A 24,975-nucleotide genomic window follows, 5' to 3' on the forward strand; every position below is an offset into this window, starting at 1 on the left:
CGTAATTCGTTACATTGAAGCCGTCTGATAAATTTATACCTCCTACCTATGCTCTAATAAAACACACCAATGACTTTTCGAAGTTATGTGTGTATTAGAAATAATTATCACATGCTCCAACGGTGAAGGAAAACATCGTAAGAAAACCTTGCATGCCTAAAAATTTGTTTAATACATTTATTGAGGGCATGCAAAGTCCGCAACCCGCACTTGGCCAGCGTGGTGGACTTAAGGCCTAACCCCTCCCTCATTACGGGAGGAGACCCTTGCCCAGCAGTGGGACAGTAATGGGCTAAATTTATTTATTTATTATTATTATAAGTAACAAACATCGATTTAAGAAATCGTTAACGACTAAATAAATCATCCAAATCTTTCCAGAAATTTTCAACAGTTTTCATTTCCAATACCCATCGGCTCTAAATTATCGTCACACAGACTGCAAACTTTAACTTAATTAACTGATCAGGGAGTCACTAATGTTCCTATAATGTAAGGGATGATGGAACGGTGCTTCACACCCTTTCGTATCTAGCGACGAGCGAGCTTCAGTGCTCGGCTGGCCGTTGTCGTGGTCGCACGTCTCGCGTCGCCTCTCGCCATTTTGAATTCAACTTAACGGTTACCGGTGGCGCGCTGCTGTGTCGAAAAATTCGGTGATTGAAAATTTTATGTGTGACTGTGACTAAAAGGGGATTCTATAGACTTTTCCAACAATGTAAGTAGATAGATCTTTCGTGATTTATTACGAATAATAATAGAGATGATTTGTGATGTGATGTATTATACTTGCAACATTTTTAAATACTTTTCGTAATTTTTGTGATTAGCGTCAATGTTTTTCAATGAAAAGTTTACCGTGTAAAAAATAGTTATAATTTATCAATTGATACATTTTCTTTATATTCGTAGGTAAGGCTACGTAATTGACTTCACTGTCATTTCTAATTACATAAAATTACAAGTCAGAGTGAAATCTTTTATTCATGTCTCGACTACCATCCCCGTCTAATTCAATTTAAGATTTTCGCGTCGACTAGGCAACAAATTAGGTAGAAAGAGCCATAATATATACCAATGAACGCGATCATCCGTTACTCTGCGATAAAAAACCATCCGCCGCAGTTATTCAGGCTTCAAATACCACTAAAATATACGGATACGAAACCTTCTTAGTAATTCTGTAGTAATAATCTAACTTTTGCGTTTACAACTCATATTTGGAGTCGACTGCTAGTAATTTAGTTTTATCTTTATGGTGATTTGGGAGTGGAACAATAACACGGCAAATTGGCAGCCTGTCTGAAAAGCTTTTGCGGTTTATACCCTCTTTTTTGTGAGAGTTTTTTTGTAAATTATATACCTGGTTTGAATAAATGACTTATATTTTGATGATGGCTATTTATGGAATGATTTTTCCGTGATCACATATTTTTATTAGCAGGACAATTTGATCACCATTTTTTTTTTCTGATTGGTACTTATGTATTCAGAATCGGCCATACTGCCAGTGTTATTTATTGAGTAAAACTATCTGATGATGGAAAATTACCTTACCTTACATCTTTTCCTTATTTTGCTATTAGTATCAAAGACATTCATCCTTCTTTAAGATATTTAGCATAGCACAACGTTGGCTAAAACAGGCTATCCAGGCTAACTTTTTACGTGCTTTCCGGAACACGAATACGCCCTGATCAAATGCGATAAAGCGTCCACCCGTCGCGTTTCCAACATTGAGGGCTGGTTACCTGGTCGTTACTGGGGGTTACTGGCAAGCAGTAATGCCTCATTTTGATAATATAGAAACACTAGTTGACCGAACCTCTATGATTTTTTGCATTATATCCCTATATCAGTCGCTTCTGGATTCCTTGTGTATCGGTAGTAAGTAAAACGTTTGATTCGCTAAATTTCTTCAAAATTGGTTCAGCGGTTTAGAGGTGAAAGCAAAACAGACCGACTGGGAGACTTTCGATGTTAATTAACATATTAGGAAATGCTGACTGGATGACTTTGTTCATAAACCCAGTCCGATAATACTTTGCATTACCTCATAGTTCAAGGGTAACAGTATAGAATATTCCAGAAAATATTTCATTCAAACTTACAAGTCAAACTTGTATTGTGAGTCCTGGCTGTCTATTATTTATCTTTGGGTGTTTCCAGGAAGTACAGTTCCTTCCTGTATACATTATATTATAATATTGTTCCACTGCAGAAATAATGTCTGTATTAAATTTTACCTTGTCTTTTACAATCTTATCAAAGTAATCGTAAAGAGAACACTTGTGGTCAGCACTGACTGAAATAGTAAACTAATAAGTACTGAAGTACTGCTAATTGAAGGAGTGGAACGCGAAAGGAATGTTCCAGAAAATGATTGTTTGTCTTTCAAATATCATCGCGGATGTTAACAATAACTTGATAAATAATAATAAATATATTAATTGGTACTATTGTCATTAATTATTTGAATTGAATTGAATTGTATAGAGAACTGTAGTGCAAAAAGACATGAGCGAGTGTGAGGTTTCCTAAGACGATGTCTAGGTTTAGCTAAAGGAAGAAGTCATTATAAGGAAGGTTGACTCCTCTATTATACGAGATTCATGGCATTGAAAAGAGAGAGAGAGAGAGAGTATATAAATGTACACTTTATGTTTTGGTATACGATCAGGTGGTCGTTATCCATTTTCTAAACTGACAAGCAAGCATTTTTTATGATAATATCCAAAGGTCGACCTTTAGACTAAAGAGTGATGATTCAGCAAGTCTTAGGGATATTTGAATTGTCTTAAAATAGATAAGTTGAACACTTAAGCTAAGGAGAAACTAGACAGATTTTCAAATTTTGTAGAATAATATTCTTAGAGACAAATCTTCAAGAAAAACTTGTTTTATTTGGAAGTTAAATTGAACAGTTTTAAAGATTCTTTTGTTTCTTTTCGCGTCTCCTTGACTTCTAAATAGAATAAGTAATTGAATAAACAAAATATACACCAACCAAAATTATATTACGATACAAGTTATTAGTATGAGTGTAGGCACAGACTGGAATTAGTTTTACACTGTTTAGAAAACCAATTGTTATAAATTACTATCCTAAAAGTGTTTTTCGGTCCCTGTTATCGATATCAAAATAAATAAATGTAATAAAAATCTACAGTACCTATTTCATAATCAACACCTAAGAATTTCCTTTTGATTATATTTTTTCTTAAGCCGAATATTTTTTCGTTCGAGTAATTACTCTCTGGTTAATCCCGGAAGGGGAGGAAAACATTGAATTTATATCCTGCTAATTACCTTGCAGATTTGGGACGGATTTTACTGAACGAGTTCGGTTAATAAGGATATACTCACGTTTCACGAAAAGAAAAGAGAGAATATTTTGTATAAAGAAACTAATGCATTGCGGTTAACAATATAATTAAAGGCTACCTATAAGATGAGTGAATGCAAAGATGCTGTGTAATTAAATATTATAAAAATACGTAATGCCATTTTAAAATTTGTATTTGTGTACCTTTTGACAACAGTTTCTTTATTAAATTTTCTGTCAAGCGATCATGAAGTCTTTTGATACAATATAACGTAGTTGCCACGATTCAACTGTAATGGCATCACAACATTATCTGTTACTAATATATTCCGTAATCTAACAAAAGATAGGTCGGTAAATTTTTACGACATATCGTCCCCGTAGAACGAAAAGTCATTAAGTAACAAAATGTTCAAAATCGACTTATAAATACCAATAAAATCAGTAATTTTTTCTCCATATTTCTGTCTTACTCTCGTATTCATAACGTAATTATTTAGAAAAATGTAAATCGCGAGACTTAATTAAGTACATTATTTGATTTGTGACAGTTGAGTTACAAGTAACTAAGTCACCTGATTACTTTTTCTCTTCTTTGTTGAAAAAGATACTTACGCATTAAAGTTCCTTATCTACTTTTTCCGCATTACTCCCTATAGGCATGTCTTAAAAATAGTAATGCGAAAACTCATCAAAGTGACTTAGTAATTTTATTGTATGTGATATTTTGTGCGAAAAGTAACTAACTACCATTAATTATTTTTCGAGCTATATTATTTAAGACCAGACGTTTAAAAGAAAAAACGACAACTAACTATAGTGTTCTGGTTAATATTTTCCCTGACTGTAGATGACATAACACATTAGAGTATTATAATTAAAATGTTTTGGCTACTTTTCACTCAGCAAAAACACTACTAGATGAAAGGTTGGTAACTATGTCCCGTGATACGATGCTACTTAGTGAGATTACGCCCTTTGACCTTGGGACCCTCGCCGCGCCCGCGCATTATTGCAGTCACTCACAGAGGCGTATTTTAAGATGGCGCGCCCTGGGCTCCGCTAGCTTTCCGCCCCATCAAGGAATGAAAAAACTAAACTTTATTTTCATTTTTAACAAATTAGTTTTTTACATTGTCCTGATCAATTTTATTTATTAAATCGGCTTTAATCGACCTTCACCTCCTCTGGGCAGGCTGAGTCGTCCAGATCTTTAATGCTCAGTTCCGCGGTCTTTGTGGGCCTGGACACTCGGAAGGTGTCCTCCCCGATAACTCAGTAGCAGTAGGTCTAAATATTGTAAAATATGGGCACTTAATGATGCAAATAGGTGATGTTACATACAATTTGATGTTAATCATAAAACTGTCACTTTTTTTTCTTTTATATTGTTCACAACCAATGTGCTCACTTGTTGCCCATATTCTTATTATCACATGCTAGTAGGTGCTCCCAACATACGGTATGATCAGAGACTAATAAATAACCGTGGGTTTCTTGCTAGCTCTTCTCATAAGGCTCCACCCCCTTTCCGAGCTAGTGGTAGATTCAGTCATTGTAACGACTATCATAAGTGTCAATATTTGACCTAAATGAATAAATGATTTGATTTTGATTTTCTTGCCCTTTTTGTCGGCTTCCGTAGCCTTGGGCGCCTTGCTATTTTTCCCGACGAGCTGCTACTCTTTGGCAGCCGTCGGTTTAGTGAACGGCGGTTTGGAAGCCACTGCACTGTAAGACGCGGCTGTTTACCCTGCTTCTCCTTGGTCCGGAGACCTGTGAGCTGCGGTGCGGTGGCGGTGGCGTGGCGAATGCGTTAGCAGGTACAGCTGAGGACGCTGCCCCTGGTTTTTCTGGAGCGGGGGTTGATGCCGTTGCCTGTGACATGTGATCGACCTCCTCTTGCAAGCGATAATTCTGGGCCTGACGCGCCAAATTCTCCTTCGTGGCATACTGCCTGCTCGACTCCGACACTGCCAGTTTGACGTTCCTGGCAGCGTCTTTGAGGGACTTTATAAAGGTCACCCTTGAGGTGACCGGATTTGTCGGCCACCTCCACCACTGCCTAGTGGTGAGTGAGGATGGTGTCCGCCAGCCGGATGGTGAATTTGTCCTTAGGGTCATTGTCTGACACTTGCTAAAACTGGGCGTGCTCCGACCCTCCGCAACTATGCTATGCAGTCAATACGGCTGGGCTTCTTGCCCCCGATCTCCTCGGGTTTGAGCTTCTCGCCTCTCCCACTTACATCATTTGGGTTCGTTTTCAAATTTATATTATCCAAACAGTTCCCGCGAGTGTGGTGGCAAGTATCGTTCCACCGAGGTAGAGGCCCCATAATCCGGTGACCCTTATACTACTGGAGGGCGGGAGGTGCCCCAGTGGCCGCTTGCGTCTGGTTTTTCTGGCGCGGGGGTCCCCGCAAAGCGAATGAACTCTGACCACGCAAGGCCCCTAAAGGGGGCGCCACTGCTGGAGTTACTCGGGATTTTTACAGAGGTGGTCTCCTCGCGAGCCAGCCGGTTAAGGCAAGGCCCTCGGTCAAGGATGGACGGATTTACGATAACTGACGGTTGACGAGGGCGGCAGCGGCCTGGCTCTTCGTCAGCTCGGGGCAGTGTGAGTGCCTACTGAGCCCGTCCTCCCACTGACGGCTCACCTGTCCCGCACCTGTGTCCTCTGCAAACAGAGGGACACACGCAGTAATTTTTTGTTACTCGCGATCACTGTTTCCCCAACCTTTCAATTCTACTAAGCCCCCTCACCCCGACAAGATGCAGACCCAAGAGAGGAAACCGGCCCGGGCTATAGCCCTTCTAGCCCTAGGGTAAATACACCCCTGCAAGGAAAGATTTGTTAAATCTTTGTGTCAAAGGTGTCATACTAAGCGAACTTTATCCTTGGTATGAATCTTTACCTGTTAGTAACGATGTGTTGGATAGGCTATGTGAGCCTGACGTCACTTAGCTCGAGGAAGAAGAGGAAAATGATGTGGCTACATCATTAATGCTGTTCTATTGATGATTTTGTAACGTGTTCTTGTTCATTATGTTTTAATTAGGTTTTGTATACTTAAAGACAGTTTTTTTTCAATAAATGTTGCTTAAGAATGTTGTTTTACTTTTATACTTTTCAACTGATAGGACACTAGTTTTAAATTAGGCAATAAATTAATAAATAAGCAAAGTCTATTTAGTTGGGTATTTTATTTAGACATAGTTATGTAAAATATGTTTTACTCCTAAAATAACTAACTGATTTTAGTTACTAGTATAATATTTAAATGCTGATGCGAAAACTAACTAACTACATGTGAAAAGTAACTAAGTGACAGATAAATAGGAAAACCTTGGGGTAAAACAAATTATCCTTTACAGTTAATAATTTATATACTATTTTCGTGGTTTAATACATATAACATATACTTAATTAATATATCTTCAAAACAAAACCTTTCATGCATCGATAACTAATCTCCGAAAAAAGTTATATTTTTTTTTGTCATTTAAGACATAAAACACCTCGTATCTCAAAATCACTTAAGTGTTAGTTAGTGATTTTTCGCTCTACGGGGACGATATACAAATTTTCCATAAGCTTTCAATGAAAAAATATACAGCTATCACATCACAAAATGAAACATTCTCTATAATTAATACCGTAAATAACTTCCGATAATCTCATAGTACTTCCAATAAGGAAAGTTACGCGATCCGTTCTCGAGGCCAAGGCAAATAGGATCCGCTCCAATATCGGTTTAAGCTTAGGTGATCCGGAAAAAAGTGACCAGGTTCCATTTACATCTGAAACTGTATCGTTAGAACTTCATTTCCTGATTAAACTAGATAAGTGGAAGTAATTTTAAGAATCATTTCGGATATCAATAATATTAATTGAAGCTACATGTTTGACTACTGAACTTGGCCAGCGACTCAAGGCTAACCCCTCCCTCGTTACGGGAGGAGACCCTTGCACAGCAGTGGGACATTACCAACTATTTATTTATTTATTACATGTTTTTATGATCAAATATTGTTATACACTAAAACACACATAGATAACATGACGAGTATTTTACTCGAAGGTCTTATATCTTAGAGAAATGATAATTATACTTATTAATAGAGGTGTCTAATTTTATACACTTCTGCTGCCCACAACTTACCAGCTACTACTGCCAACAACTTATTTCACCTCTATCAATGTTAGTGATAATATGTAGTAAGGGACCAACCAGCCTGTGGCACCGTTTATCTAGATTTGGTCTAGACTCCAGGCTACCATTGAAAATTTTAATTTTAATTTTGTCCGACTCGGGAATCGAGCAGTCGTACAAACTACCTCGCAGACCACAGAAGCAATATTGCAAGTTTTTTATTACTAACTAGCGGACTGGCCCGACTTCATCTGGGTTACTACAATTTTATCCCGTTAATTCCATACCCGTAGTAATTTTGATCCCATCGATCCCATACAAACCTTGTCCCGATAATATACAAACGTATTTAAAAAAGAATTATCCAATTGATTTTAGTTGTTCAAAAGTTACGCGTATATACGTTTCAGTGATTAATTGTTAACTATATAGATATTCTATTAATTATGTAAGTGTATGATACAATGAGGGATTAGCAAAATGGCTACTCCGACTGACGCAAATTGGTTCAATCCATTCATTTATAATGAGTATATCAATGTAACACAAACAGATAATATGGTCATTTATAATTCAAGACCATGTGTAATGTCCCTTGTGTTTGATCAATTAGTCATTCTGAACGTACAGGGACTTTCAATCAAATTAAGTCAGTGTTAATAATGAAGTAGACGAACAATAATTATAATGTTATATAACACTCTCGGTAATTAGACAAATGTTTTGGTATATTTCATACATTTTTGATAACATTTTTTTTTATCTTTGCCGTTTACTAATGCGAACACACATATTTCGTGGATTTTCTGGACGTTCTGGCTTATTTTAATTTGGTCATGGTAAACCTTGGTTGCAAGCATACTGAGTAATTAAGTAATTTGAAAAAATAACATTATATAAAATTAATAGTTTTGAACTGCTTATGAGTGGGTTCTTATAAATTCCGGACACATTTTTATTATTATTATCGTTGCATTATATTGAAGCCATTCATAAAATTTTTGAACGTATCCACAATAATTTTACTCAAACAAAATCATACTTTTAATATTCGAAATTGTTACAATTTTTCGAGAACAATCCAATAACAAACGAAGTAATTCATTCATATTTAATTAAATTTTAAATCAAAACCACGTAGTTTATAACACTATACAACAAATTCATTCTGATAAAAATCTCTCCTGAACCAGGTTCCCGAGATCAAATAAAAATAAGCTCTTTACACTCGCCTCCCGCACTTTGATTAAACAATTTAATTTACAAACTGTGTGCATCACGTTTCTCTATTACTATGAGTTTTTCACTATAGTTACGGTACATTTAGTATTGTTTATTATTTTATTATCTTATAACATCAGCAGAGGAACTATATTCTACAACTATTTATTTATTCACAACAGATTTTGCACAAAAATTTGATCAGCGCCTCTAGTGGGCGCTGTCAGAACTATTTATATAGTAAATTTTTAATGTCAATATCTCGCTACAGATCAGTTTCTATCAATTGCAAAGATGATGAGTTTCATTCCTAACACATCTATATTATTTATCGAACTTAAAAGTTGCCAACAATATTTTTCCCTTTAAATGTCAAAATAATAAAGTCGGTAAACCATAAAATCTGTCAATCATTCTACCAATTTACGTTCAAACAAATCAAAAACTTTGTAATCGATTTAACTTCGCACCTAATAGAACTAGGATTCCGAGAATTGCCTTAGCTGTTTTAATCCTCTATGAACTGAATAAATCGAATTATATTTTTTACGTCATGTTAGATTGTGCCTGCGACTTAGTCTGCATAAAACACATTTTTTCTACCAAAAATATATTCCTGAAATAACACATACTACACAGAAAATATATAATTAATACCTTGTACCATGTAAGGGAATTAGAATACACTAAAATTTACAACTTGCTCGACAATCGATATGTGTTGCATGAAAGACTGACTAACGCTAAAAGCGTATTTTATTAGAACCATTTTCTTCAGAGATTTTTTTTAATTTCTAACACTCACTGCACTCACTCAATAGTATTTGTAGTAAATCACGTTTATGTTGTCTAAAACATATTAGCTTCGTTTATTGTCAAGTCTACACATAGACAAATACGTATGCAACTTAAAATCGACGCCAAATTTTTAGAGATTCAACTCTACATCACATTATATACAAACCAAAAGCCTTACCTAACTAACTATAGTATCCAAACTATAGTAACTCATAGTACGTATTCACTTAGTTAGCAGTCTCCTGTAGGTTTAATGCAGTTCTTGTTTTATAAGCTCCTTTTGATATTATGCATATTGCGGTCACACGTTTTCGTGCAGATTTTAGAGTTTCTCTACTTTGCCGGTAGCTGTTTTACCACGCTTTTGAAGCTCCGAATAGAAAATGATTTTGGAGTTGAAAAATGTTGGTATTATTTTGATGTAATATTTTTAAAACGTTTACATCCCGTTGTGCAAATGTGTATTGTCGTTTCTTTATTATATAGTATATTACATTTTTAACTGTTTGTAAATCTCTTGAAATGTATTTAGAATTAATGCGTGTTTTTTGAGTATATTTACCTTAAGTAAAGTAGAGAATACTGTTAACTACTTATTACAGCTATCGCTGTGGTTGTAAAATGAAGGATGTTTAAAAAAGCCTATTATCCAGTTGTTAATTTTAAAGTTATTTACGAACACTTTAAGGAATAATACAGTATTAGTACGCATGTCTTCATATAATAATAAAATAAATGTACCGAATGAAAAAATGTTCAACGAATCCAGAAAACGCTTTTTAATCAAAACGGCAGTGTCAATTTTGCAAAAAGCTGTTGTCTGTTTACACGAAGGTTTTAAAGATAACTTTTTTAATTTTCACGGAGGAACATAAAATTAGGGCGGCTGCGGACCCGAAACACATTTTGCGAACTTTTTCGTGAATTTAGCTGCATTTTTTACGAAAAATCTGATTTTTTCATGCAAGTTCGTTGCGTCAAACGTTTTTTCGGGTTTTACATATTTGCTATAGGACGAATACAATAGATATAAGCGGTTTTCGGGTGCCGATTTTTTCTGTTTTATTTGAAATTACACGTGTACCGCGGTACCTTGTTCGTGCTTGTTTTGTATTTGCCGAAACCTCAATTTGTATGGGAGGGTTGGTTACACCGTTGTTTTTAGAAATACATGGTATCGATTTACGGATACAGCTTGTAGCGATAATTACGGTATTATTTCTTATCTTTACAAATAAAAATGAATCATTGAAATGTATGGACGCACATAACGTACTGTGTGAGAACATTATTTTTTTATTGTATATGTATTTGTTTAGGATAGGTCTTGTAAAGGACATAAACTCCTACAGTAGTGGGATCAACGGAATGAAATTTTACCATGCATCCGGACGATATTGGGCCGGGCCGCTAGTATTTACTATTTAATAATATCAAGAAGAGATTCGTATCTACTAACGAACGAACTTCTGACTGTTTATATTATGCTACACACTACAGTATCTTTAATTTTTAAATAGTGATCGATATTTCAATTGGCTAGTGTGCGATTTTCACGTCAGTGTGTATGAAAATTGATGTCAACACCTAATGACAGCGTATTTCATATTAGAAAAGAACTAACTCTTCCCACAAAACTGTTTTCAAAACGATACCTAAGTATATTGTGATCTATTTCACGTACTTTGGGGGTAACAATTACACCCAAAGACAAAACAAAACATTTGTGTGATATTATTTAAATTCAGTCAATTACCGTAACTTGCTTGACGAAAATCATCAGTTTCACACGTATAGTGATAAAGTATCAAGAAAAAGAACGTGCAAGAAAATTCATACAAAAACACGATTTTATAGAAGCAATAAACGACTTTGATACTTACGAAGCGTTCAGACGTTTTAAAAGACTTTCCTTCGATTTCTAAATGCGATTCTCAAGAAATTGTTAGCCGGGGGAAGGTGGAACGAAGTGGCTTTGTCCTGGCACGATAGAAGATTATTATTTGATTTATTAATTTTTGAATTTGCTTAGAGTTTCCCAAGGTGTTACTGACATTGATTCGCTAAATTCATTATAAAGTTCTTAATAAGTAGACTGTTTTGAACGGCTGACCTAATTTGCTTGATTTTATTTTTGAATAGGGCTTATTTAGTATAGCTATTTTGTTTAAGGATTAGTATTTAATTCGAATAATTCTATTGTAATATTATTAGTTTCCTTAGTCAGTCAGAGAAAAAATATTCCGATACTTTTTTGGGCTTTACATTAATTATTGTTATTGTTCTTAAAACTTAAAAATAATATTGTAACCTTTTGAAGTACTTTGTCGCTTTAAATTTTTGGGAACCTATTTAGTTTCGGCTCAAGGAAGAATTTTTACGTTATTTCATTCCATACATTTCCATATCGTGTAACATATTTCCATTAAGTGTTTCATTCGAAACATTAAAAAGAAAGCCAACTTCAATCACTATCGATTGATCAATTAGCTTAAAACTGGTATAATTGATATCAATTCAGCAAACAGCCACCGCTGATCACCCGTTTGCATGACACAAGGAAATTATGTACGTCAATACAAAGTTTTTGGAACAATCGGACAAACCACCGTAATTATCATTAACCTTCGGCAGCTAATGTTTAATGGTGGACATTGTCCTGTAGAGGAATTAGTTTAAAAATAAGGAAATATAATTATACGTTAATAATAGTACGATATCACAGTCCCTGTGGCACGGTCGGTAGTGTAACCAACTGCTGATCACGAGGTTTCAGGTCAAAAAAAGGTCTTACCTTTTGATTTAGGAATATAAGAATAATTTTCAATAGAAGCTCGAAGTTTTATAACTTCTTCTTCTTAGCGTGTCGATGGCAAACAAATTATAATATTAATAGTGTATGACACTTTCTGTCTTGCTATACACTGCCAGCCACTGTCAGTTTTATAACGTGCCCGGTATATGGTAAAAGGTTCACCTCATATGGCATGGAACTCACATTGTTGAAGTCGTAACGTAAGTGAACATATACATCTGTCTACACCTTCAGGTGCAACTGGCGTGATATTATTATATAATGTACGAAAAGAAATTTATCAAACACACCTATTATTTACGGCAGTACAAGATTTTGCTTTCAAAATATATTTTAATTTTCAGGCTTCATAGAGAATTATTTAAAATCTTTTGTTATTCATAACGAGAGTAATAAAAGACTTGTTCCTAGATTAAGTAATCAAGTGAAGCCTTTCTTCCTGGAAATTACTTAAACAAAATATCTAAAAGAATATTGTATGAATCTTTATTACATTTTCTAAATATATCTAATAATTCCAGGTATTGCCTCTTGCCTACAAATATTTTTTTTAAACATATTTTGCATCAAATTATGCCTTGGACCGATAGAGGTAGGCAGACACTAACGAACTCCATTTAGTTACGATCTCTAAAAACTTTCCTTGCTTCATTCACCTTCATACAGGACCGCCAGTTACGATATAGAATAAATTTTAATTCAAATATTTATTAGTCAAAATACCAAACAAATGAAATCCCGCTACAAAAAGCCACAGTAAACCCTCAAATTGATTCGTAACAAGAATCAAAGTCGTTTATTCAAAGATCTTGCGCAGAATTCGTGTATTGTTCATTCTGGTTCCCACGCCGGGTTCGGAAACAATAGTTGAGAGTTGGTATAATAAATTGGACTTCTGAATGAACATAATAACTTTCATTGGTGATGTTAACGTGGCGCCCTCTGTTGTCGCTACGATGTCTAATTCATTAATCTGCCTTGGAATTTCTTTACACCGAAGGAGAATATTGGGATTAAGCTAAGTAATTAGAAGAGATGGTGTGACAAAAGGAGGGGGATTGAGCTATGAGGAGGGGTTTAGGGTGAAAATACATTGTTAAGACTATTCTGGTCTAAGAGTATATAAATAAATACGTACAATTTCGTATTTTTTTAAGAAATGAGAAATCCAATTGAATATTTAATTTCCAAGTCTCCTTATACATGAGATGTGTTTCCTATGAACTGAATAAATCTCATTCTTGACCTAATTTCACATATTCATTCTTGATTCTCTTCCATTCTTGGTTAGCGATACGCACTAACTTCTCCGTTATCTCACTTTCTAATCAATGTACATTATAACAAGATACACGTTTGATTGGTTATAGTATCAGTGTTAATATTATTTCTTGAAAATATAATAACAGTAGTTTATTTTTCAAATCTAAAATAAAGAGCACGCAAAGTATTCCACATAATCTCATAAAGCCGAAATACAAGTCTAATATACGATTTTGCAAAGCCAAGGAATTTAATAGAACCATAAATAAAAAGAAACTTTAATTTCAACACAATACGAAATAAGCTCCATATTTATGTTTTCAACATTTGAATCCATTTCAAAGTAATTTGATGCAGTCTGCAGACACAATAACCAAGAGTTCACGAAATAAAAGGTGAGATCAAAAGACAAACATTTTACGAGTTTTGAAATATATAAAAATGAATAATTTATTCCATTAATGTCTCACTGCTGAGCAAGGGTCTCCTCTCGTAGGGACGGGTTAGGTCTTGAGTCCACCACGCTAGCCAAGTCCGGGTTGAGGACTTTACACGCCCTCAATAAATGTATTAAACAAATTTTAGGCATGCAAGGTGTCCTCACGATGCTTTCCTTCACCGTTGGAACAAGTGATAATTATTTCTAATACACACATAACTTCGACAAGTCATTGTTGTGTTGCCTCGAGTTTGAACCTGAAATCACTTGCGTGAGGTGCGGGAGGTACTAACCACTCGGCTGTCACTGCTCTTGTATTTGAAGAGTTGAGTTTTTTAAAACACACGAATAATTTCACCTGCTATAAATAAAAATAGGGGTTGAAATACTTAGAAATTCTTATCTGTAAACTGATTACGGCTTTCGTATTTTCGCTGGGTGAACTTTAGTACCGCGATCCGTAATCTCGCGAGTTAGCTGAAAGGGTTTTATATATTTTTTATTGCAGCACCTTTTCCATCAAAGTTTATATAACTCGAGTAAAACAGTTGGGAGAATTTCGAAGCGCAATAACTGTAATATTGAAAGTTCGCTACGGTGTGAGGGTTGGCCTTTAACGCTTGTGACTTTCCGTAGTAAGGATTTTTGAAAAATAAATATATTTTAAAAAGTCATTTGTGAGTGATGAAATGGTTTTATTGTTAACCTTTATTGCGATATAAAATAAAAATGTTAATTGCAGATTGTATAAACCAAATTAAATTTACTAACCACCTAAATTAACGTCTAGTATGTAACCTGACAGTTTTCCAATTAGGTAAAATTTAACTAAAACTAAATGGACTCTCGCTTTAAACTGTTATTATTTTATCAACAAAACAAAAGCAATTAAATTTCAATCATTATTTCAATATACCATAATTTATAACGCGACCACATAAACTTGATTCGACAATTTACGTTCTACATCCTTATTCTGTTCTGCAAAATTGTCGACTTCGGCGAATTTTCTTCATCACGAAACAAGATTCTAAATTAAAATTCAACTCAGGCTTTCCTAACTGCGTCGCCGAAACAGTCATCAGACTCCTCCATTCACAGTTCGTTCAAAATTGTAATTTATATCGCAAATCCTTCCATGAATAAATTCACAAAACCTTTTGGGATATTCAATAAGTTTTTCAATTGATTTCTGTACTTGTTGGTAGGTTGTGCGATTGCTGATCTTGAGTTTTCAAGGTCGAGTTTACTTGGTGATTATTCTGTTATTTTTATAATACATTGCTATTTGTCAAACGGAGTTACAGAAGTACTTTTACGTTAGAAGTGTTCGATAATTTTAAAGAGTCAATGTTACTGCTGCCTTTAATAACTGTATAGCAGAAAAAATAAACGTTTTGAAATGACAACATCAGAAAACACTCCTTTTTAAACCACTGTTAAACCCGAAGCTGTAGTCGTATCTAAAATACTATCATATTATAAGGTTTATAGTATTGCTTTCATGTAGTAGGACCATGGAATTTGAAGCAGACCTTTGACTAAATTATTTTGAGGATGTACAAATAAATGGGAACTTGATGACAGTTGCAATTGATTTAATCATATTTCCCTTGGTTTGTCCAAAAATTAACCACAACTTTTCATCAACCACAGTAAACATTCTTCTAACTTTTTCAATTATATTCTAACTGGGAACGTATATACATACTCTACTCACTTTTGTTTTGCAAATGATGCTTCAAGAACAAAGGATCGTACATAATAAAGTGTTTAGGGTCCCGATTGTTAATACGATTCAACTTTTGTCGTTTTACGTCAATCGAGGTATTGAAATTCCTATTGTGGTGGAATTACCATTGGGAATAAGGAATATTATTGATATGGTAATTTCATTATTTAGTTTTAGTTTTGCTTTAAACTTTCGGGATGTCTGAAGCCTTTATTCAATTATAAATGTGCTTGAATCTATATGAATTACTTCTTATTACTTGAAAGTGGATCGTTATTCGTTATTTATGATAAGAGTTAGTCGTTAGTAAATTGACTTACTTTTATAAGGACTATGTAATAAAGTTATAAATAATTACATTTTATATCTATTCATTCAGTCCACCACCATTTGTATTGTTGAGAAAAAGCGTGCCCTTTAATAATCTACTTTGTACGGCTTTCATTAAATAAGGCCTACTGCAGCCGATAAAAGCGAGGTGTTAAACCAATCCCTTCCAACTTTTAATTGCAAAAATAACTTAAAATTCATTTAATATAGGTATGATACAATTGAAAACATGGCAACGAGAATTTCAGTTATACGATTCTGTATTTCAAAAAACAAGTGTAATAAAAGTTTTTATTCACTTATCTTGCATTTCTACAACTGGTCGAAATCTCAAACTTTTTACTTCCATTAAAACTTTACCATTAGAATGTTTTAAACAAAAATTTCCGCATCGCGTCCAGTAAAATCTTACTGACTGCAAACTGCCTTTAAAAATGGAAAATAACGAATAAAGACCATCTTCAGCGCTTTGTGTACTACCAAGCAGTTTTAGGTCGTGGCATTCCTAAACTTTGCCAAAGAAAACGTGCTCTCTAAGATGAGCTTACTTCTTGAACTAGACTTTACGTTTTCCTGGAATTCCTAAGTTAGTACTGGAAAGCACGGAAATATAATTTCAAAGATAGAAAAATGTTCGTCATGGAATGTTGTATTTTCTTCCATTTGTGCAGTTTTGTCGAAGGAACACGGACGTTTCACATATAATAGAACTACAAAGAAAATTGTGATGATGATCAACATAATTTAATTTTCTTTACCTTAACGTAATACAGCACAATCGTTGGTTATTACTCCGCGTTATATTCAAAAAATTCGGGGCTCCCAAGGTTTTCAAATACAATTTCAAGCGGACATGATAATTCGCAGTGCTAAACTCCGCTATGATGAGATAATACATATGTATAATAATAGGTGTTTTAACTAATACCGCATGTTCAATGTCTTATCTAAGCAGTGAATAATATTGCTTTCATATCTTTAAAAAGACCTGCAAATATAAATCGAGCAGATGCTTTGGACCTGGTAGCTGGTAGGTTGCTAGCCTAAATTATTTAGGGTAAATTAAGTCCACCGAGACACAAAAATAAAAATTTAAAAACATATATGTAACGTAAATCCATTTACACGACTTTATTGTTTCAACCCTCGAGCGTTTGTCTTTCATGATTTATTCTTTGCAGCATTTAGTTGAATTATTTCAACTTGGTTATTGCATTCAAAAATATTCATACGTTCATATGAATATGTCACGGACTGAAAAAATATTAGAGTAAAATGCTAAACGCAGTATTCGAGTGGGCACGATTTGTTGTTTTATTTGTACAATGGTTTATTTGAAATACCGAAGTGTATTTGTATTCAATTTGAATATTAGTTTAGTTGGTTTTAAAAGGTTATTTTTTGTTTTAGTGATACTACGAAATACGGTATTGATTAGTTTTTCCTGAGTATCGGGATTCGATTAGTGGTTTTTGTTTACTGCTTTTCCTAAAATTGATTTGATGGTGATTTTTAATTGCTTAATCGTTAATTAAGCTTTTTTGGATTATCGTCAAATAAAATTTTATTGTATCAAAATCGTAGAATGATTTACGAATAAACATGATATCACGCCTCTTTTCCAAAGACGCAGGCAGAGAGTAAAGAACGGCACTAGGTTCGATCCTTACAGACTTCCCTTGTCCCCATTTACATCTATAGTTCTTATCATGAACCATGACCGCTGACTATTACTATTTTTTGTATAAAAGCTTAGTTGCCTATTTTTATAGCACGGCGATATTGAAGTTCTGAAATATGGCCACTATTCTGATATAGGAAACAATACGGTCTCCTAGTATTATGAAAAACAATTAGATTTTAAGAAGAGATCGTAATTGCGTGGTTTATTTCGATTTACTTTACAACAATTTGAACTTTATATTCCTATCGTACCCATAACCTAAATACATTTCCAACTACGAATACTATTAATCAATATCAGAATTGTTAATATATAAGTTTGATTGTTTGTCTGTTAGTTCAGGATCGGGTGTAACATATTCTGTTTACGAACTTACAACGTTATAATATCTCATAGATATTGGATTTCGTGTTATATAACTGTTATCAGTTATGTTATTTGAATCTGTACTTCCATACTTACATAATATTGTATGCGAATGTGTATGTATATGTTTGTTTGTCCTTATTTTACTTTGCAAAACTGTTTCGGACTATTGACAGAGTGACTGAGTGAATAACTGAAAATGAAGAACGTATCACAAAGATTCGACTACTCTTTGTTTAAAAAAGTGAGCAGAGTCCCTTTCAAAAACTAAAATGTAACAATAAGAATTTTCTTGGTTATAAAATTTGAGAATTTACTTAAAAACTTGGAATGATTTTCATAGATACACCAAGATTTGCACTAACCCAATTAAGTTAGTGCAAATCTTGAATTTTTTGCTGATAATTGATAGCAAAAAATGATTTTAAATTATCAAATAAACTAAGCAGAATTTTATCGAAGAACAACTAAAGTTTTCATTCACATGTATACATAAATAGAAACAAATATAGCTCAGAAACACATCACTAATCTGATCTCGAGGTCATACCCAAATCGTCCTAATTCACCTAATCTATTCAAGTGCCATGTTATCATATTAATTGCTCCCCGAACCTCCCTTATCAGATCTTGAATAAGTGATCATCTCCTAATATCAGTTTACTAGCTTCAGCCTGTGACTTCGTTCGGGTGCAAAGATTTTTGGAATAAAAATTATCCATGTCTTTCCCTACTAATATCGACAACCGGCTAGCTATTGACTTTGTATGAAAACCTTTTGCACGAATTTATATAATCCGTACAAACGAGTTTCGAGAGTTTGGCATTTAAAATGGACTTAAGTAGTTTCTTTCTTTAATCATGACTTTAATATATATGAACTGGCTTTTGACGGTAATCACTAGGGGTAAATATACTTATAATTACTGAAAATTACTCTCTTCAATTACTGTTGTAATGTTAGATGTTAATTTATTTACTATCTGAAGAAGACTGCGCTACAGGTTTCCACACCGTTCTATACATAATAATATAATTTGATTATGAGTTCGAACCATTTAGTTTATTTCCTGTAAACAGTCACAAACATACATCCATTCTCAGTAATTTTCGCATTTTAATATTAGCACAAGTATATTAATAGAATCATAATAATCACATTAATTGCTCTGCCTTTATCAGATGCTGAATAAGTGATCATCTCCTATTATAAGTCTATTAGCCGATGGAGCCAGATATCGGGCGATAGCTTGTAATCTACAAGGGTGAACTTTGTTACCATAGTTTATAATGAAGTTGATAGCTTGTTTGATGTTAATTGCGATTGAGGATAGGGTGTTAGGGGCGACTAATTCAACTGAAATTTGTAATTTGATTATTTTACTTGTATTTTTATTATAACAATTGCAATAGCACTGTAAGTGTTGCACATTCATTAATAATTACAGTGTACTGTAAATATTATTATTCCATATTGAGCGCAACTTGAAAATAAATGCTTACGGATTTAAAAATTACCCATTTCACGTAAACAATAACTCACTGTTTTATACAATTCAATTAAGAACTATCCTAATAAAATTGTAGAGGTATAAAAAAAACGGTTTAAAATGTTAGCTCTATGCATACAACGACTATGCCCCCATAGTCGTTGTTTGCCCCCATAGTTAATATTTTCTGATTGTTTTACGATTACAGAAAATAAATGTAATATACATATGATTGTGTGTATAAAATAAGAGCAACTGATCGAATGATTTTTGAGTTAAAATAGTTGAAGGGCTTAAGAGTAATATTATGATAAACTACTTTTGCTGCGTGGGAAGATACTCCTTCTTCACTAAGCAAGCAAAGCCTGATTACGAACGTTATAGCTCGTTTAAAATAATTATACTTACAGTAATGAGATTAAGGCTCATTTAAACACCAAAACTACCATTTACAAGTACAACAGGCCATAAAGGACAATAGCTCAGCCATTAAACTCATGGGTCACGGTATAAGCCACCATAAACGTTTCCTAATGAAGCTTCTAACTAGGGATGTTATGGAGTCTCTTAACTGAAGATATCCGAATTGAATATTCGTGTCCGTAACCATATCCGAAGTAAATGATTTGTATATCCAGAATTTTTCGAAGACTGCCATTATGATGTGATCGGTATCCGACTGCTGACAATAACGTCTCGGGTTAAATATCCGGGCCAGACAAAGTCAGACCGGTTCAACATTGTCATGGCGAAACGTGAATGTATTTCATACCCATCTGCTTGCACCTCTACGTATAACCGGGGTGGTATTATGTTATGTAATCCTGAATTCTCGAAATCGTAATACTTTTTTATTTAAACTTGAGTTCCATCTACGTTACGCCGCTTATATTTTTGATATCGGACAAATAATATGGGGCAAGCCTTTCCCGGACCCGCAAATTTTAACCAACACCTAGTGATCAAAAGTTGCATTCAATACCAAAAAGCCAATTAATTTGAAATTTTCGCTTAATCCGAAATCCATTTTTATTATTAAAAACATAGTAGCAATATATTCATATCCGAAACTTTACATCCATAACATCCTTGCATATTCCTACGACACTACTAGAATATTGCTACCACTACGATTGGTTGATCGATTAGCGGTCACAAGCTAGCGCTAGTACTATTGATTGGGTCTAGTACTACATATGAACTAGGTAACTGGTACTACGTGTTGGAAAACATAGTCCTGCAATACGTCGGTCTGCAAACTCAAAAACCACTGGACAGGTTTTTATACTGTTCATAAGTACAAAAATGTTGGTATTTATGAATGATCTATGCATTTTGGGGGGCTATCGCGTATCTCAGTTGACAACTATTTAAAAGCTACTATGATATTCTTTCTTTTCTCCCTTAGATTATAACGACCAACACGTTACGTTAAAGCTGCAATGTACTTAAGAGTGGCTATCAAATCAACGTACACTAGTTGCCAACTGAGATACGTGATACGCCTTCTAGTTAGAGTAGTTTGCTAAAATAATAATATGATGATGATAAACTTGGAGCTCATAATAATTTATTTATTTGGTCTTTAGGCTGACCCCACTACGATATGGGATTAATAGCAGAGAAGAGCGAGAATGTTTGAGAAACAAAAAGCTGGTAAATACAACACAATTAAAGACAGTGGTGTATTTATATGTTCGCTAGTTGTCTAAATAGTAATCTAATACATCTAACTTTGACAATCCGCTGTCTAGAGGCTTGAAAAACTTTGATTTTAGGTTAACTAGGACTAAGAAAGAAGTTAGACATGATAGTAACGCAATCAACAAATCAGATAACGTGGTTATGAGTTTAGTTAGCTATCCTAATACAATAGGTAAGTAATCCTGTAGCGCAGTATCTATATAAGTATGTATATGAAGCATAATATATAAATATGTGGATCAGTTGTTTGGTTATCCTAGTACAAACTCTGCTTAGTTTGAAATCAGATGACAGTGTGCGAGTTTTATGAGTTGTCAGATATTTGAAAAAGTTATAGCAGTAAATATTATTGCATTTTTTTTATTTGAATTGTATTTTAACTCTTTGAAATTTGGACGTATTCACATTTTTTTATTGCGGAAAACTTTGGTAAAAACATACGAATCGCTCCGATGCTCGTACAAAAATTCCTCTTAACAGGAAAAGGTGCTCAAAGTAATAGAAATGTATTAATGCATCTCTTTACCAAGAAATCAGTCGCAATATCATTCAATAATTACATTTCCACGAAACAAACGGCTTTGCAAAACATTGTACGGAAAGTACAGAAAAACAGACAAAAATTCTTTATGAAAGAAACACATACCGAAGTCGAGAGTTATTGTATGTTAGAAAAAGTCAATTCTTCGTACAAATTGAACACAAACATGACGTATAAATCCTATGTTACAATGTTCTTGAATATACAGGCAATCTAGTTTTATCAAAATAGGACGTATTTTCTTACTAAAATGAGATTTTGATGTGTTTATGTTGTACAAAAGATAGTTCAATATGTTAGGAGTGATATCAATATCCTTAAGTTTTGTTTTAATGAAGCCTGATGTAATAAGCAAAAGCAATTCGCGAATTTATTTATTCTTCAGTTTATTAATTAGTTCCATTCCGTTACTATTATTTTATTCTTTTTTCAGGGCCGTTAAAACAGCTTACTCTAAATCTACCCAGTCTTGTTTCTTATGATAATGTCCAAATTTTTATTCAAAAGTTTCTCTGCCTGTTTATCTATCAGATTCACTGCTCGACTAGTTTCGATAAAAGTTAGCATCGAAATTTTTGACAAATCTGTATCAAAAACAGGCAACTTTTTCGAAAATTCAACTTCTAGCTCAAATGGGATATAGCCAGGTCAGTTAGTTAATTGTAAAAGTATTAATTTCTGAAACTGAATAACCAAACATTATTTCCTAATATAGACTAAGGAGACATAGTACACAGAATCCCTTAATACCTATCTCATGTAATACAACGTCACGGTACACTAAGGCTTCTCTTAGTACAACAGCCTTCTCGTATGTTAATGCGATGCCGACAGGTGTCGCCACTGTGGGGGTTCTCACAGAATTAAATACGTTTACAATTTATATACCGGATTTCCTTAACGTCTTATATTTTGTAAGAACGTTTTGTTGGAGGTCATATTTTAGAAAAAGATTCATTGCAATCTTTTAGCAAACTGTGACGTGGAGTAATCGAGACAAAGCCATCTGCTTTAGATGACAGATTTTGTTTTAGTTTTTGTTATTAATGGGGCTGAATTATGACCGGTTTCTGAGGCACGTTTAGCAGTAGTTTATCTATTCAAACAGTTTTTTTTTATATGAGTTAAAACGTTATTAAGTAGATAAACTACCGCCTAATGTACCTCAGAAACCGGGGTTAAGGTCATAGAGTCAAAAGCCCTTATTAAATAAAGATATAAAAAAAATGTGACGTCATGTTTGTCTTGGAATATTATTATAAAGATAAAATATATAATTTATTGTCAATGTGTATGTTTGATGATTAAAAATATTTTTTAAGAAGTAAGTTTGACGGACTGCCGGTAGTTTCTAAGCATGAAATCAATTTATTACATTTTAACTATATTATTTAAATAATCTGAATTATCAAGATTTTATTCTATATGTTGGTAGGTATTTATAATCACTGATGTAATTACTTATTATTTCCTCGAACTCAGAAATCGAAAATAACTGTTTTGGGAACTGCAAATTATTAAAATCCGTTATATCATCAAAATAAAATCGTAACACTTTGATGAAATGCTTCTGCGAAACGAAGCTCGATAAATAATATAAAATTAATGAAAATTTCAATAATAACGAGTAAATATTAAATAAAATAATGCGAAAATAAAGTCCACAAAGTCCTTTTTTATGTTTTAAAATTAAAACTGTTGTGTAAAATTGCCTACCTCCACGGCGCAGTGGTTTAGGTCACCACGCGGCTATCATTGCGTCGGGAGGTCGTGGGTTCGATTCCCTCACGGAACAATTATTTGTGCGATCCAGAAATCATTGTTTCGGGTCTTGTTGTACTTTTTGTCTTTTGTTTGTATGTTTGTAAAAGTCTCTGGGACACAAGAGCAATTAGCAAGCTTAGTGTGAGAGTTGTCTTAAAAAAAAATAAGTTGTTCTAGACGGATTTGACAAATTATTACCCATAAATAAATTGTTAAATGTTGTAGTGGTCTATGTCATATCCCAGTCAGTTGATCGATAGCTTTTAAACTGTCACTACATAATCTAAAATATTTTCTTGTGCATACTTACACAAACAAATATTTTTTTCTAGTGAAATCCATACCGTACTAGTAACTAATAATTTTACCACATTTTCACTACCGCGTTAAGTAATCCTTAACATAAAGTGAATCATAGCTAAGCAAGAAAAATTCTACCTATTCCCTCATCTTTACTACATTACCTACTAACCATAATACCGCAGCGTTTATCCAATATATATGCACACCAGCTTAGTCTTTCTTCCAAGCTAAGTTGGAGTCGGCTTCTGTCTCACCGGATGCAACTGGATACCAGTGTTTTACATGGAGCGACTGCCTAACTGACCTCCACAACCCAGTTACCTGGGATATAACACGATATCCTTCGGTAAGACTGGTTGTCAGACTTTCAAGCTTCTGACTACTTCGATCTTCGAAAATGACAGCCGGGACCCATAAACGTTCCTTCCGAAACAAGGAGGAACTCGACATGTCATTGTATAAGATGGTCACCCATCCACAGATCAACCTTGGCAAGCGTAGCTAAACCTCGAGATCGATCCGCGCGTTGTTAACTAAGCCACGAGATCCTCATGCGCGTTTAACCAATATCCGAGTTATAAAGAAGATAAAATGATTTATATAGAAGAATGCGGGCGAGTTTCGGATCGTATCCCGAATACTGTCCAATTACGGTGTCGGTTTGAGAACCCTGTTATCTGGTACCAAATTGTGTGCAGTTGTTGTCGTTAGACAGATTGTTATCATAAAGATTTGTTTTATTTAGGGTAACTGAGTTATGTTATGATAGAAAATGTGATATACCGTGTTCTTATTATAGTTGTAGATAGTCATAATGCGATGACTTTGTGTAACGAGAGTAATAACCGCCGACCGATTCGCCGTGCAGTTAAAAATAATTTTGTAGATATGTTAAATTTAATTGACCAATACTATAAAATTAAAATTCTCGTGTCTCAAAGTTAGTTACTGTACTCCTCCATAACAGCTCTACCGATTTTTGCCATTTTTTTCTATTATGTGTCAGTAAATATACATACAATACAACGTACGTACAATGTTTAAAA

The 24,975-nt window shown here is 34.0% G+C and overlaps 1 protein-coding gene across 1 annotated transcript in view; it reads left to right on the forward strand.

Annotated features, from left to right (window-relative positions):
* The first annotated feature begins 556 nt into the window (after nucleotides 1–556).
* Nucleotides 557–24,975, forward strand: part of LOC142976190 (uncharacterized) — a 79,229-nt gene continuing 54,810 nt past the window's right edge. The window contains exon 1 of the mRNA XM_076119448.1: nucleotides 557–718. The gene's annotated coding sequence lies outside the window, so the exon portion shown is untranslated. The remainder of the gene's footprint in view (nucleotides 719–24,975) is intronic.

The sequence above is a fragment of the Anticarsia gemmatalis genome, chromosome 10 (assembly GCF_050436995.1).
Source record: "Anticarsia gemmatalis isolate Benzon Research Colony breed Stoneville strain chromosome 10, ilAntGemm2 primary, whole genome shotgun sequence".
NCBI lineage: Eukaryota > Metazoa > Arthropoda > Insecta > Lepidoptera > Erebidae > Anticarsia > Anticarsia gemmatalis.